This window comes from Macaca thibetana, chromosome 8 (genome assembly GCF_024542745.1).
Source record: "Macaca thibetana thibetana isolate TM-01 chromosome 8, ASM2454274v1, whole genome shotgun sequence".
In the NCBI taxonomy this organism is placed as follows: domain Eukaryota; kingdom Metazoa; phylum Chordata; class Mammalia; order Primates; family Cercopithecidae; genus Macaca; species Macaca thibetana.
In genome coordinates this window covers 38595798-38612139 of record NC_065585.1, presented here as the reverse complement: position 1 = coordinate 38612139, position 16342 = coordinate 38595798, and the positions used below count along the sequence as shown (strand labels likewise).

Sequence of the window (16342 nt, the reverse complement as noted above, 5' to 3'; positions counted from 1 at the left end):
TAGACCTGGAAAAAAGACTGAGAAGGAGCAGCAGTGGGGGAGGAAAATCAGGAGATTGTGATGTCCTGGGAGCCAGTGAGGAAAGCATGTGGAGAAGAAGATAGAGATAAATGTGTTGAATGAGAACTGAGATGACTGTTTGTCAAGGAGGAGGTCATTGGTGACCAGCAAGAGCAGTTCAGTGCAGTGGTGGGTCTCCATGCCCACTTAGAGTGGATTTTTAAAAGAGCATGGAAAGAGAGGATTTAGAAGTGGTAACTATGGAAAATTTCTAGGATTTTTGCTGTAAAGGGAAGCAGTAGAAAGGAGTGTTCATCCATGGTGTAAATTGGGTCAGGAGAGGGTTTTACTAAGATGAGAAAGTAACAGAGTGTTTTTATGTGGATTAATCCAGTAGAGGTGGAAAATTTGACGATACAGAAGAGAGTAAAGAGTTTCAAGATTGTCTCTGAATAGGTGAGAGAGGGTGGGGACACATTAGCTTAAAGCAGAAGCATCTGAGAAGGTTGAGTCAGTGGGCACAGATACAGGTAGGTGGGTTGATGTGGTATTGAGTCTGTGGAGGTTCTCTAATTTTTTTTCAGTGAAGTAGGGACCAAGATTATCAGTGGAGAATAAGGATGTTGGAAGAGTTTCTTGGATTTGAGGGGAAAAAACAAATGGCGTGAAATTATCCTCTAGGAGAGTAGGAGAGTGAATAAACTATAAAAATATACTACAAAGACCAGGCAGCACTAAAGGGTCACTTGAAGCTCACACTCGTAAATATCTCAGCAAAGCTTGCTAATCATGATGACAGAGTTATATTTGAAAATACAAAGACACCTTAGTTATGGTTGTTATTTGAAGATGGACTTTAAATAAAGAATGTTCTCAAATGATAGGCTGCAGCACTTCTCAGAGAAGTCCCACTAGATAGATTTGTAATCATCATAGGGGTTCTGGTTGAGGTGTGTGCACACCTGTGGCCGTTGCTGGGCCTGGATAAACTACGTAGCGTGGTTTTTCCTTCCCTCCTCTTCATGAAACTCTCTCTCTTCTTGCATGTTTTCTTTTCCTTATGGGTATAGACTGGAATGTTAATATTTGAATTGCTGAGTATAACCATTATTTTGAGCTGGGGAAGAGGAAAAGAAAATGGTACTAGGATGCCTAGTACAGAGAAGGAAAGGATAGATATTTAAAGAATTATTTAGAATAATAGATCCGTGAAGATAAGACCAGTGGAACCATCTTCTAAATATAAACAATTTTTTTTTTTTTTTTTTTGAGACGGAGTCTCGCTCTGTCACCCAGGCTGGAGTGCAGTGGCATAATCTCAGCTCACTGCAAGCTCCACCTCTGGGGTTCACGCCATTCTCCTGCCTCAGCCTCCCAAGTAACTGGGACTACAGGTGCCCGCCACGCCCGGCTAATATATATATATATTTTTTTGTATTTTTAATAGAGACAGGGTTTCACCATGTTAGCCAGGATGGTCTCAATCTCCTGACCTCGTGATCCACCCACCTTGGCCTCCCAAAGTGCTGGAATTATAGGCGTGAGCCACCGCGCCCGGCCAACAAATTTTTTTTTTTTCAAAGGAGAAGAAACTGCAATGATGGTGTGGAAATGCAATATATCTCAAAGGAGTCCCAACCTATTCTGAGTTATCTTTGATAGGACTGTCAGATATTGGGTTAACTGAGCACTGAAGCTTTTCTTTAATGATCTAATGTGTCAAGCAAGGAGGAAAATGTTCCTTGGTTCTTGGTCTTCATTTGTGTGAAAGAAATTCATATAATTTCTCATTTACTTTTCTTTTTGAGACAGAGTCTTGCTCTGTCACCCAGGCTAGAGTGCAGTGGCGCGATCTCGGCTCACTGCAACATCCGCCTCCCAGGTTCAAGCAGTTCTCCTGCCTCAGCCTCCCGAGTAGCTGGGAACAGGCGTCCACAGTGCCTGGCTAATTTTTATATTTTTAGTAGAGTTGAGGTTTCACCATCTTGGCCAGGCCGGTCTCAAACTCCTAACGTGATCCACCCTCTTCGGCCTCCCAGAGTGCTGGGATTACAGGTATGAGCCACCGCGCCCGGCCTCTCATTTAATTTTAAACCAACCAATTTCTTTTAAAATGGTATAATAGTTAAACACTTTCTATCAGGGCTTGTATATTTCAGCTGCACAATACTAGGCAGATTACTTAATCTTTCACTGTTTGGTGTTTTAATATCTAACTCATAACTTTGTAACCGAAATGCAGATTCCATCGCACACTGCTTGCAAAGTCCAACTAACGAGAGTGATGTCTGGTATAAAGAAAGTGGCTTTATTCCAAAGCTTATCTTAGGGAAAGAGGTATAGGCTCCTGCCTTTGGTGGACTGCTTCACTTTTGGGGCAGAAAGCAGAAGCTTTAAAGGGGGACTTGATGTGAACAGCATGCAGGGGAAAGAGCGAGCAGGTGCTGATCATTTTGGTACTGTATCTACTGGGTGGTGAGCTGGCACCATCACAGGCAGAGATGGGTTGTAAAATGGCCATTGTCTCCAGACACCCTCCAGGTGGGAGAGAGTTCCATCACAGGGCACACTTTAGGTTGTAAGTTAGCTGTTGTCTCTAGGCAGTTTGGAGAGAGAGAGTTCTGGCCCTGGAGCTTTTGAGGTAAATGCATAGTTAGATAAGCCTGCTGTGTGGGGAGCATCTGGTGAAGGGAAGGTAAAGGGTATCATTGCATTTCTTTTCTTTTCTTTTTTTTTTTTTTTCAGGCTTAATTCACTTTATTTTTCTTGTATAAAAACCCTATGTTGTAGCCACAGCTGGAGCCTGGGTCCGCTGCACGGAGACTCTGGTGTGGGTCTTGACAAGGTGGTCAGTGAATTCCTGATAGGGAGACTTGGTAAATACAGTCTCCTTCTGGAGGTCAGGGGTCAGGTAACTGTAGGTCTTAGAGATGGCATCAACCTTGGCGAAGTTGCCCAGGGTGGCAGTGCAGCCCCGGGCTGAGGTGTAGCAGTCATCGATATTCCAGCCATCACGAGCAGCTTCTTGGGCATTTCTAAAGAACTAAGTAGGACGTAGGGAAAAACGGCAAAGGAGGAAAGAAAAAATTATTAAAACATAACTCTTACTCTTAGAAAAATGGGAGTACACAGCTGGGAATGATAAATATTGCTACCACCACCACTATCCAATTATTGGGGGAGGGGGAGGGTCCCATGACTATTTCCAATTTGGATGAAATAAGAAACCAAAAATGAGTTTTTCTTGATCCTTGAATTGAAAACTCCATTTTTACAGAAAGAAAAGATATTTTCCAATCCATTTCTCTGAAAACATCAGTTCTTTATCTCACAGGACGTAATAACTTGATGGGAAATGTAAACACAAGGTTATTCATAAAGTGGGAAATGAGGGGACACCTGGCGTGAGAGCGGCAGAGGCATTTCCGACACACTGCTGCCCCCTGCTGCCTGATACAACGTTTTCCTTCTTCACATGTGCTCAAAATTAACACACTCTGTCACCTATATAACATCATACTGAGGAGAAAACTGAGGCCCTGAAAGTGATCTGGATGACATGGATGGTAGAAGATTTAGATTAGATTATGGAAAACACACTTCTTCCTGCTTTACCCTATTGCCTTTTCCCTATTAAATTAAAAGTCAACATAGTATTGTGTGCCTATGTAGAAGGACTCAAGATGGAGAAGTGAAAATCAAGATCTCTGCACTTACATAACTCATATTCTTGTGTGAGTAAACAGCCAATAAATAAGAAAAATATCAATAAATAATTTAAGAGGATGATAGATGTATTAAATAGTAATGATGATAAAGATTTCTGGAGTACTAGGAAAACATGAAATTCAAGACACTGTTCCCAGTGCTTTCCATGATTTCTTTCATTTGAGCCTCACTGCAACCCACAAGTAGCTACTTCACTTTACAGATGAAGATATTGAGGCAGGGCTAGAATGATCCTAAGTGGTGGAACCAAGATTAGAAACCAAGCCACTTCTGACTCCAGAAGTGTCTAGGGCAGTCTGCTCTGAGAAGGCAACAGTGGAATGAAGAGAAGAAGCCAAGCTTTTGAAGATCTAAGGGAAGAGCAAGCGCAAAGGCCTGGAAGTGGAAGTGAGTTTGGTATGGCAAGGTATAGGGAAAAACAAACCAACAAACAAAAACCATCCCATATGATTGTACTAAAGGAGGATGCAGGAAGACTAGCAGAGGCCGGGTCACGGTAGGGAGCTTGGATTTTATCCTAAATTGCAAGAGGAAGCCATTGAAGGATTTCAGTCAGAGCAGCAACCTGATTTATGATATAGGGAGCTCGCTCTGGATGTTGAAAGGAAAACAGATGGTAGGGTAAGAGTTTCCTGTATCTACCATTTATATAAACATTGCGTAAACGCTAGCAATACTGAGCCCCATGTTTTCTAAATGTGACCCCTACAGTCCCCTGTTCTTTTTCTGGTGTTTTCCTCTGTTTAGAATCCCTTCCTTGAGTCTGCCTTTTAAGATTGCAGCCTGCCTTTTAAGATTTCTTTTGTGAAGCTTTCCTGGATTCTTCAATTATATAACTTCCATCCTTTGAACTCAAGTATATATTTCAAGTATAGCTTTTCTGTGTTAACCTCTGTCCTAGGATATCTGTTATTTGACTGCCTGCCTCACGGACTGTTAGATCCCAATCTTGAGATCAAGGGCTAGGACTTGCAGGCCATCCTATATGAGTATGCACGTTGATTCCTTCACAAGGGCACCCGACCTGCCAGAACTCTGCTCACCAAACTGAGCTCCCTGACACAGGCTGCACCAGTGAAGGGGAGAGTCCTTTTTTGTCTAATTTGTATAGAGATATCATGTAAAATAGTGGATCCAGAATTGATTTCTTTCATCTTTGCATCTGAAACAGCACATCACATCTAGCAATAGAAGTATATACATAGTGGATATTTTATCAAACCTTTTTATTAATAATTGATTCTGATTTAACTAAGTCCAGTTGTAAGTAAGTAAGATGAAAAACTCAAGGTTTATGGTGTGCTTTACTCATTTACCAAGGCTATATGCAGAAAGGAATGGGATTGATCATCCTACCAAGCCCCCCTGCTCAGCCAGCATATCTCAATTGCTTGATAGGCTGTGGTTTGTGTAAAAAGAGGGAAACAAAACATAGATGACGGATTTAAGGTACATCAAGCTGGAACAAGACGTTATGTTGAAGTGTTAGGACATTGCAGTGCACTGTAGTCTATGATACCACAGGTTGGAAACCTTGAGGACTTTTGTTAAGATTGCTGATGACATATTTTCAGCAAAGATGACAATATCCAGGGGAAGTAAATATAAAGGGTGTATGAGATTGCTGAGGCTTTAATTTTTTTTTTCTCTAGCTAGCAGTGTAAAGGACATATGGTTCTATTTTGAGAGCTGATTTCCTCTTTGTCCCGAATAAAGTGAAACTCTAATAAGGGTATGTCAGCTAATAAGGGTATGTCAGCTAATAAGGGTATGTCAGCACCAATGTTTCTGTGTAAGAGGACCTCCTTGTCATCTTTGAAATTAATTTGAAATTAAATTATTAATTCATCATTTGTTTCCACTGGAAGCTTATATAAATGGTCCTAAAACCAGCAAAGCTGGGGATAGTCCCCTTTGTTACATGCAAGACTGGAAGAATCATGTCAGACCCCATGGAAGCCTTGGGAACCCACCCCTAACTGCTGCTTAGTTCTCTGCTATTTTCAGAACTTTATTACTTAGTTAAGAGTTGTACCTCCTGTTTTCAGACCTCCTCGTGTTCTCATCTGCCTTTCTGCCTTCAGTGTGAATGAGTACATAATCTCTTCTCAGAGCAAGTTTAGTTGAAAATAAAGTCTTAGCACCTAAAAAAATAAGAGGAGGCGACCAGCAAGACTATGAGGCATGGAATCCGGAGCCCAAGGATACTGATAAGAATGAACTGATTCATATTGCTGCTAAGACACAGAACTGACCTATGAAACACAGCAGAGTGGGCACAAATGAACCAGAGCCAGGCTCTCCTCCATTAGAAGGTGCTCAGTGTTTACACAATGCCCCTTGTCTGTAGGGGCAAGTACTACATGGGAGGGGAAGTGGCAGGGGAGTTGCTGGAACTGGAAAGTATCAGACTGATGAAAGAGGCAGCTCTTGTTTAGCTCTGTCAAGCTGTTGCTCTGCAGATGCCTTCCCATTGCTGTTAGATTTTTCAGTGGAAGTTGATGTTCTGCATTTTTATGAAATACTTTCTATTCTTTAAATATTGTCAATCAATTCAAAAAACTTTTGAAACATATAGGCAAAACCACAATCTTCTTTGTGTGGACTGCCAGTTTGCAACTCTTGCCTTAAAATTATAACCAACTTCTGTTCTCTGGACTCTGAGAAAGAAGCATGCACAGAACTATCGTTTTGCTTTGTTAACAAACAGTCTCATCATTACCTTCTCTGTTTAAAAAAGTATCATTTCTGCTTAAGAGTGCTAGAACTGGCCGGGTGCGGTGGCTCACGCCTGTAATCCCGGCACTTTGGGAGGCCGAGGCGGGCAGATCACGAGGTCAGGAATTCAAGACAAGCCTGGCCAACATGGCGAAACCCCGTCTCTACTAAAAACACAAAAAATAGCCGGGTGTGGTAGTGGGAGCTTGTAATCCCAGCTGTTCAGGAGGCTGAGGCAGGAGAATCGCTCGAACCTGGGAGGTGGAAGTTGCAATGAGCTGAGAGTGCGCCACTGCACTCTAGCCTGGACGACAAGAGTGAAATTCCATCTTAAAAAAAAAAAAAAAAAAAAAAAAAAAAGAGTGCTAGAACTATACCTAATGTGGAAAAATAGTAAGAAGAGCAGCATTTATCTTGTTTTCTGGTCACTTTTACCAGCATGCAATAATGCTGGAAATAGCCTTTCTTTCTTCCTTATAAATAATCCCATGTGCCTCATAGAGATGCAGCATATCCCATAAACATTTGTGCCAAGTAAAACTCCTAGAGCAGTATTCAAATTCTCAAAACCTGCTGAAATTAGAATCAGTACACATTTGAGTATTTTTGGAAATGGAATCTGTAGCATATCTTGCTACAGGTGTTTCTGACCCAGGTCGGGGGAGACCCTTGAAAAAGAAAGTGTTGAATAAGGCTTTAGATTTTTGAAAAACGAATTCTAAATGTTTCTTCCTTCTCCTCATTTTGTAATTTCAAGTTATCATTTATTTTTTAAATATAATTTTTAGCAAAACTTTCTACTGACCCTTCCTTTCTTCTATTCATTCAGTTTGTTCAATAAATATTTATTGAGCACCTACTAATACCAAAGATCAGTCTAGGCACACAAGATCAATTAGTTATCAAAACAGATGAAAGGGCTGGGTGCAGTGGCTCACACCTACAATCACCGCACTTTGGGAGGCCAAGGTGGGCAGATCACTTGAGATCAGGAGTTTGAGACTGACCAGCCTGGCCAACATGGGGAAACTCCATCTCTACTAAAAATATAAAATTAACTGGGCATGGTGGTGTGTGTCTGTAATCCCTGCTACTCCGGAGGTTGAGGCAGGAGCATCACTTGAACGCAGGAGGCATAGTTTGCAGTGAGTCAAGATCACGCCACTGCACTCCAGCCTGGGGAGACACAGTCTCACTGTGTCTCAAAAAAACAAAGAGATGAAGAGCCCTGCCGTTAAGGAGCTTACATTCCAGAATTAATAAATAATAAATTTATCAGCAAATTAGAAGGAAATTAGTGCAATGAAGAAGTAAAATTGGAGCAGGTTAACAGGGGTCAAAAATAGAGGGTGTGCACATTGGGTTTTTTTGTTTGTTTTGTTTTGTTTTTTTTGAGACTGAGTCTTGCTTTGTCGCCCAGGCTGCGGTGCAGTGGTGCAATGTTGGCTCACTACAAGCTCTGCCGCCCGGGTTCACGCCATTCTCCTGCCTCAGCCTCCCGAGTAACTGGGACTACAGGCGCCCGCCACCACACCCGGCTAATTATTATTATTTTTTTTTGTATTTTTGGAAGAGACGGGGTTTCACTGTGTTAGACCTGCCTCGGCCTCCCAAAGTGCTGGGATTACAGGCGTGAGCCACCGCTCCCAGCCACATGTTGTATTTTTAAATAGAGAGGTCAGAGCGGGCCTTGGTGACTTTTCAGCATTGACTTATAGAGGGGAGGTTGGTGTTTTTTTAATTGGCTTTCCTACTCCATAGAATCAATGGTTCTTTCCATTTATCCAAGTGGTATATGTTGAATAGTAAAGAACTAGTATGTGGATGGGGCTGGGCGCAGTGGCTCACGCCTGTAATCTCAGCACGTTGGGAGGCCGAGATGGGAGGATCATGAGGTCAGGAGATCAAGACCATTGTGGACAACATGGTGAAACCCTGTCTCTACTAACAATACCAAAATTAGCTGGGCACCTGTAGTCCCAGCTACTCAGGAGACTGAGGCAGGAGTATGGCTTGAACCCGGAAGGCGGAGGCTGCAGTGAGCCAAGATCTCACCACTGCACTCCAGCCTGGGGACAGAGCGAGACTCCGCCAAAAAAAAAGAAAGAACTAGTACGTGGCATGTACACCTCATAGAACACATATTTAAAACAAAGAGCAAAAGTGCTATGGTCGGAATGTTTGTGTCTCCCCAAAATTCATATGCTGAAACCCTAAACCCCAAGACGATGGTGTTCAAAGGTGAGCCTTTGTGGGGGTGATTAGGTCATGGGGGAAGAGGCCTCATAAATAGAATTAGTGTCTTTATAAAAGAGGCTCAGGGGAGACCCCGTCACTCCTGGGAAGTTAGAGTGAGATGATGGCTGCCTGTGAGAAAGCAGGCTCCTTCCAGAACCTGCAGTCACCTTGGTCTTGGAATTCTCAGCCTCCAGAATCATGAGAAACACATTTCTGTTCTTTGTAAGCTACTCCCAGTTTATGGTATTTTTGTTATAGCAGCCTGAATGGACTAAGAAAGGAAGACAAATTTAACACAAACAGTTCTACAAAATAAACTGCTTAAAGAATATCTGTTTTGGGTATTTGATATTTGTACAATAAGGGAAAAGACTATTACAAAATATTTTTCTCTCTGGCTTTTAGCTTGCAAAGTTCTTCTCACACATTTTTATTTGATGTTCATTATAACTCATTGAGACAGGTGGAATTATTTCCATATTATAGGTGAAAAGATGAAGCTTACAGTTTTGCTTAAGCTACTCCACCTTAAGTGAGCCCGCATTGCCCCCTCGGATTCCCCTTTTCCCAGATCTCTGATCACTATTCACAAGGCCCTTCATGATCTGACTTCTGCTTCATTTCCACAGCATCTCTTGCTAATTTCCTCTTTACTGCCCATACTCCCACGATATCTAGCTACTTCCTTTTACTATTTACTAAGCTCTCCCTTTCCTGCCTTTGGACTTTCGCACATAGTATTTCTTGTCACCTCCTCTGGCCACCCTCTAAAGACTATCCCAGTCTCCTCTTGGGCATTATTTATTTTCCAGTGCTAGAACCTCTCATACAAAATCGTCTGAGTCCAGGGCCTTCCCCCTGTTCCATAGGCACCTCCTGGTCATTATAGTTTCTCTCAACACTTCTCCTTTAGAGTTCTACATGATGGTCCCCACCCCTCATCCAAACCTTTTAAACTTCTGGAGGAGCTTGAAGCTTAGATAGGGTGAAATCCATAATCTAACTCAGCCTTTTCTCCCCTTTTTGAATTTTTTCTTGACCTTTCAAGATGAGAGATTAGTGGCTTAACACATGGCTTCTCTGCAAGTTTAATGCCTTATAAGGTAGCTCCTTCAGGCTCACTTCTGCTAACTTCAGTTTTTCCTGCCAGGTGCTTCCTGTCCTTATCACAGCTCTGTCACTACAGGAGGAAAGGGAACTACCGCCTCTGTTTCTGTGGGCCTCTCCAAAACTCCTCCAGTTTTGATAATAACTTGCCAATCAATGTCTGGCAGTTTCACAGTTCTGCTGCGATCGTCCTCCCTGCTTCACTCCGTGGAAGCAAGCCCAGTATGCTCACGGGGATTTGATTCCTGCTTTCAGGAACCAAAATGTCCAAAGTTCAAAAGACAACTGTTTTGAAGCTACATATTATATAAGCTGTATAGTAATTCTAACTAGTGCCTTTTAATATTTTCGGAAAGTATACAAATATCCATAGAAAACAGAAGTCGTGAGCAGAACAATTGCTAATTTTGAAGTGATTAATATACATATTTACATAATCCAGATGGAATACATTCAGGATGAAATTTTAGTATAAACTTCACCATTGAACAAAGTCTTCAAAAACTTAATCTCACAAGTGAGGGATATTTTGCCTCAGAAAAAAATAAAATAAAATAACAGGAGGCCCCTGATATTTTAAGCAAATATAATTGCCTGAAATAGAGGCTGCCTTTGTAAAGAATTATTTCTTGTGTCCTTAACTTTAAAAAGTATTACCTTCAGGTTTCATGTGATAAAACTTGGGAAATTACTTTAAAAATTAGCTTTCATTTTGGAGAAAATTATAAACACATGAGAAAGAGGGGACATTGTAGACAAGTTCAATGGCTTCACTTAGTAGGCCTCATTTCCTTTAACGAGGCCAGCTGAAAGGCAAATATGAGGATAACATTGCCTCCTTCTCATGCACAATGAGTAGTTTTCTTTCTCCCCAGTTGCTATTTATTACTGAAAGAGGAAAATGTCAGCATCTCTTTTAACAGAAGCTAATGCAGCACCTCAAATGGTGAAAACTGGTGGCAGGACACAAAGTGACTCAACCAGAGTGGTTTAAAAGTGTGCACTTTTAAAACCAAGCGTAATTGTAACTCAGTGGTCCTAAATGAAAAAGGATGCTGAGCCTGAATTCAATATTTCGTGATTAGAGAGACTTCTTACAATATATATTTTTTCCTTCTAATGTCTGAACTGGGTCATATTTATTCTTCAGCCATGAACAAAAGGAGATTCTTTAATTTTCTTCTGATCCACGTGTGTATTGGATTGTTATCAAGTTTCTTACTGGAAAAGGTTAGGTTAATATTTTGATAACAGATAAAATCTTCAAAGTAAGCCAGAAGCTTAAGTAACGCAAGTTAGACTTCATGGGCTAGAATGTCAACGATAAAGGGTAGAGGAAGGATTTGCAAGTCATACATAAAGTGATTTACACCCTTAGTGTAAAGTTTATATTCCTCCACGCCAACAACTCTTTTAACATATTACCTTGTCCTTTATATTCAGATGTCGGAAGAGACCTTAGGGCAGCAGTCCCCAACCTTTTTGGTATCAGGGACCAGAGAGACAATTTTTCCAGGGACCTGGAGTGGGGGTTTTGGGGGTGGGGGAGATGGTTTCTGGATGAAACTGTTCCACCACAGATGATCAGGCATTAGATTCTTATGAGGAGTGTGCAACCTGGATCCCTCACATGCGCAGTTTATATAAGGCTGGTGCTTCTATGAGGATCTAATGCTGCTGCTGATCTGACAGGAGGCAGAGATCAGGCAGTAATGCTCACTTGCCCACTGCTCACCTCCTGCTGTGCAGGCCGGTTCCTAAGAGGCCAAGGACCAGTACCAATCTGTGGCCCCGGGGTTGAGGACCCCTGCCTTACAGAGTCCAAGAGTAGCAAATCCATATGCTGATTTGGGGCCAAGCAGTTACAAGAATGAGCATATCTGTCACTTGTAAGTAATAGCAGTGATGGAAACCATGGGAATTTGAGAACATATGCCATATTTAAAGATATTCAAATCAACTTAAAAATAAATGTTGTGCCTTCCATACAAAGTCCATCCACAAACCCAGTGTGGCCTGCGGCTCTCCAGTTTTCTCCCCTTACAGTTTAGACCAGCCTAGACTACAGTTTCTTCCAACCTCTCATCCAAGGCCTAGGTTCTTTCTTGAGCATTCCCACCAGTAGCCATTCAACTTGTGTTTGAGCAATTCCAGTTGTAAGAATTTTGGGGAACTGTCAAGTCCTTTGCCAGTCATATTAGTGGTGGTAGTGATGGTAGTGTCTTTTGTGCTTTAGGATAAAATCAGAACAGATTAGTGAACTTTAACAATAGATTTCTTTGGCCAACAAGGATCCGATGGACCTCTTGTTGTTTTGTGATTGTTTCTTGAGACTCTGTCCCTGTCGAGGATTATAACTCTTTGTTTCATGGAGGATATAGTCAGTTTCAGGACTGCACAACGTTTACTTTTTCTTGTATTATTCCAAGTTTACTTCTATGGCTCATGTCATATAGGCTGATCTCAGAAGGGCCTGTTGGCCATTAGCATTGATTCACCCCATCACGTATTTACTGAGTGATTTCTTCATGCTAGGCACTGTCTAGTTACTGGGATACAGGACAGAAAAGGACATAAAGGGCTCTCCTTTCCTGGGACTTACATTTTAGTCAGGGAAATAAATACAATCAAGAAAACAAAAACATGATAATTGAAAGTTCTAATGAATTATCTGAAGGAAATAGAGGCTGGAGGAGGGAGGCAGGAGGTAGCCAGATCATGCAGCCTAGTAGACTTCCAGGCTACTAGGAGTTTGGAGTATTGTAAGAAAATAGTGAGAAGCCACTGAAGGATTTTAAGCAGAATGACATGATCTTAGAGCACTGTTTGCAAAGGGAGAACACTCATATATGTTCAGTGTAGAAATATATATTAGTGTAAAAATGTTGAAAAGAAGATCCGTTATGCAAGAGCCCGTTACCCAGAGACAAGTATGGTATAGGATGGGAGGTATGGTAGCCAGAATTCTAAAATGGCTCCTGTCTTTATCTGTTCCAGCTACTAAAACAGAATACCACAGACTGAGTGGCTTGAACAACAAACATTTATTTCTCACAGTTTGGAAGCTGGGAAGCCCAAGACTGAGGTGCAAGCAGATCTGGGTCTGGTGAAGCACTCCAGCTGGCTTGTAGAAGCCATCTTTTCCTTGTATCCTCACATGGAGAGAGCCCAGGCCCTTCCATCTCATGTAATATAAGGACACTAATTCCATCATGGGTTCCACCCCCATTTCCTAATATAACCCTGATTTTACCTTCTAAAGACTCCGTCTCCTAAAATTATCCCATTGGATTTGGGTTTGGGTTTCCATATATGAATTCCGGGGAGTCACAGACAGGCAGTTCATCACAGTTCCCAAGATTCCTATCCTCTGGTGTGCGTTCCCTGTGTGCTCTTTTCCTTCTGCGTGTGGGGGGAATGTGAACATGAATAAGAAGATGTATCATTCTTTTGATTAGGTTACATTATGTAGCAGAGGTGAAAGGATTTTTTAGAAATGTAATTAAGGCATTTGATCAGTTATATTAAGTTATTAAAGAAGATTATCCTGTGTGGGCCTGACCTAGTCAAGGGAGCCCTTTAAAAGAGGCTCTAGAGGTCAGAGACAAAAGTCAGAGAGATTCAGAGCAGTAGATGTGCTTTCCTGTTGGTTTGAAGAAAATTGCTATGTAGAGAAACCCAAGTGGCAAGAAGTGATGGGTGGCTCTTCGTTGCTGAGGGCCTCACTCCTACACTGAAAGGAAAGGTGTTATGATGCCCAGTGATCTTGAAGAGGCTCAGATCTGAGATTGCAGCCCAAGCCAACACCTGGGTTTCAGCCTAGTGAGAACTCGAATAGAGAACCCAGCAAAGCCATGCCCGGACTCCTAGCCCACAAAACTGTGGGTAGTAAATTGTGAGAGAATAAATAATTGTTTTTTCTAAGCCACTAGATTTATAGTAATTATTGCACAGCAATAGCAAACTCATACAAAGGGAGTGACATGATTTTCTCTGTAACCAAACTGACTGGAGAGGGACAAGAGTAGAGGCCATTGAGAAAGTCACCATCATGGTCTAGGCAGAACGTAAGCATGGCTTGGAGTGGCTTGGAAAGTAGACAGACTTTGAATTATGTTTTGGAAGTGAATCAGGGCTAAAGTGAAACAGGGCTAGCTAGCTGATAAAAACAGTTTGGAGGGTGAAATAAATGAAATCATCAGGAATGATTCTTACAACTTTGGCATAAGCAAATGAGTGGATGGTGGTGCTGTTTAGTAAATATTGAAAGACTAGAGGAGGAATATTTTGTTCTGTGGAGTTAAGAAGAGTGGCAGAAGATGGTGTTCAGTTTTAGAAATATTCTATTTTACCAAATTAGAAGTTAGGTGAACTTCATTTACATATGTATGTATATCTATACGTGTATATATGTATGCATGTTGTATTACATATAATATGATTATACGTTTTATAAAAATTATGATAGTACATTTCTTCATTTTACTCTTTCTCCCCTTAACAGTAAAAACATAAATATTAATAATTATAAAATATTCTACCCTGTACAGTCCCTGATTCCCCTATTGTTTGTTTTTTGTTTTGTTTTGTTTTGCTTTTTGCTTTTATTTTGTCCTATTGAATATTCTTATCCTTTCGGGTTTATTCAAATGTATTAGATTACCCTTCAGAAACATGATTTATATTTACATTCCTCATAATGATATATAAGAAAGCTAGCTGACCCCATTTTCGCTACTGGGTATTATTATTTTAAAAGCATCTTTGCCATTTTAAAGGTGAAAAAAAACTCACTTCTCTATTAATGTTTCATAGCTTGTATCTCTTGAAGATATGCTTCAGTGTTTTGTATTATTTCTTCTTGCCTGGCCTAAGGTCTGTCACTGTATTTGACGTGCATATGGCTAGAGTCAGGTCCTGTTGTTAGTAACAATGATGCCATCAAGCCCCACATCCTCTGTGATAACATGGGTATTGCCTCTGACATTTCTTGAGATTGTATCTAGAATCAGAAAGCCTTGATGCTGTCCTCATGTACAAGCCAGCTTTTCTCTAAAAACATAGAGTGTGTAATTATTTTTATACCTTGCCTATATAAAAGAAAAAGCAAAAAAAAAAAAAAGTCAGTAACATTTTTCATCCGGCTTTTCTGTATGTTTTAAATGGTATATGGTAGATAATACTACCATCTTTTTCAGCTAAATTATCAAGTAAAGCCTCCACAACATATTTCAAGGATCAGTTATGAGAGATGTATTAAGCGAATGAGAGTGTGTATTATTTAATAATAGTTCCCTTTAGGTGATGGGGTTTTGATAGGTGATTGTTATTTTGTTTTTGTTACTTTTCTATATTGCTAAAACTTAATATGGAATGCATAATTATCTCTTAAAAAGAAAGGTTTGAATAGAGCTTTAAATTTTAATAAAGAGCACTTTAAGATGTCTTAGAAAGTAAGTCTGTAAAATTGCTTTAATGATCAAGAACAGGGCCGGGCGCAGTGGCTCACGCCTATAATCCCAGCACTTTGGAAGGCCGAGGTGGGTGGATCACTTGAGGTCGGGAGTTCAAGACCAGCCTAGCCAACATGGTGAAACCTCCTCTCTACTAAAAATAAAAAAATTAGCTGGGCATGGTGGTGCATGCCTGTAGTCCCAGCTACTCGGGAGGCTGAGGCAGGAGAATCGCTTAAACCCAGGAGGCGGCAGTTGCAGTGAAGCGAGATAGTGCCACTGTACTCCAGCCTAGGCAACAGAGTGAGACTCCATCTCAAAAAACAAATAAACAAACAAACAAAAACAGAAGTAACCTGAACACTTGCATTGATTAAATGGGAAAACTTTTTAAAAAGCAGGTGCATACCGTCTATTAACTGTATGCCATGGCACTTGGCCTCAAACCAAGTATATTTTTGAAACCCCAAACTAACCTTTAAATATATTTTCAAACACCTTTTTAAAAATGTGTCAGGGGCAAAAATGTCAAAAGCATTATGACTTCTGTGGGTGAAGGGACAAGCTATGATGCTTGAAGTCAGAGGTCTTGGCTTTCACAGGGAAAGACATGCTTTCTTGTTCGCTTGTCGAAGTTCAGCATTAAGCGCTTATCCCAGTTATTAAATGGCATTTGCAGACCACATTGAAAGGCTTCTCTTCATAATAACAATATATATTATTTGAGGTTTTTCTCTGTGCTGGACAGTCTGCTGCATGCTTACATGCACTCTTTTTATTTATTTATTTTTTAATTAATTAATTTATTTTTGAGATGGAGTTTCACTCTTGTTGCCCAGGCTGGAGTGCAATGGTGTGATCTCGGCTCACTGCAACCTCTGCCTCCCAGGTTCAAGCAATTCTCCTGCCTCAGCCTCTCGAGTAGCTGGGATTACAGGCATGCACCACCACACCCAGCTATTTTTTTTCTATTGTAGTAGAAATGGGGGTTTCACCATGTTAGCCAGGCTGGTCTCGAACTCCTGACCTCAGGTGATCTGCCTGCCTTGGCTTCCCAAAGTGCTGGAATTACAGGCGTGAGGCACCACGCCCAGCCA

General features: G+C 41.1%; 1 protein-coding gene across 5 annotated transcripts in view; it reads left to right on the top strand.

Annotated features, from left to right (window-relative positions):
* OXR1 (oxidation resistance 1) overlaps positions 1–16342 on the top strand; it is a 382402-nt gene that overhangs the window by 214728 nt on the left and 151332 nt on the right. The window lies entirely within an intron of this gene.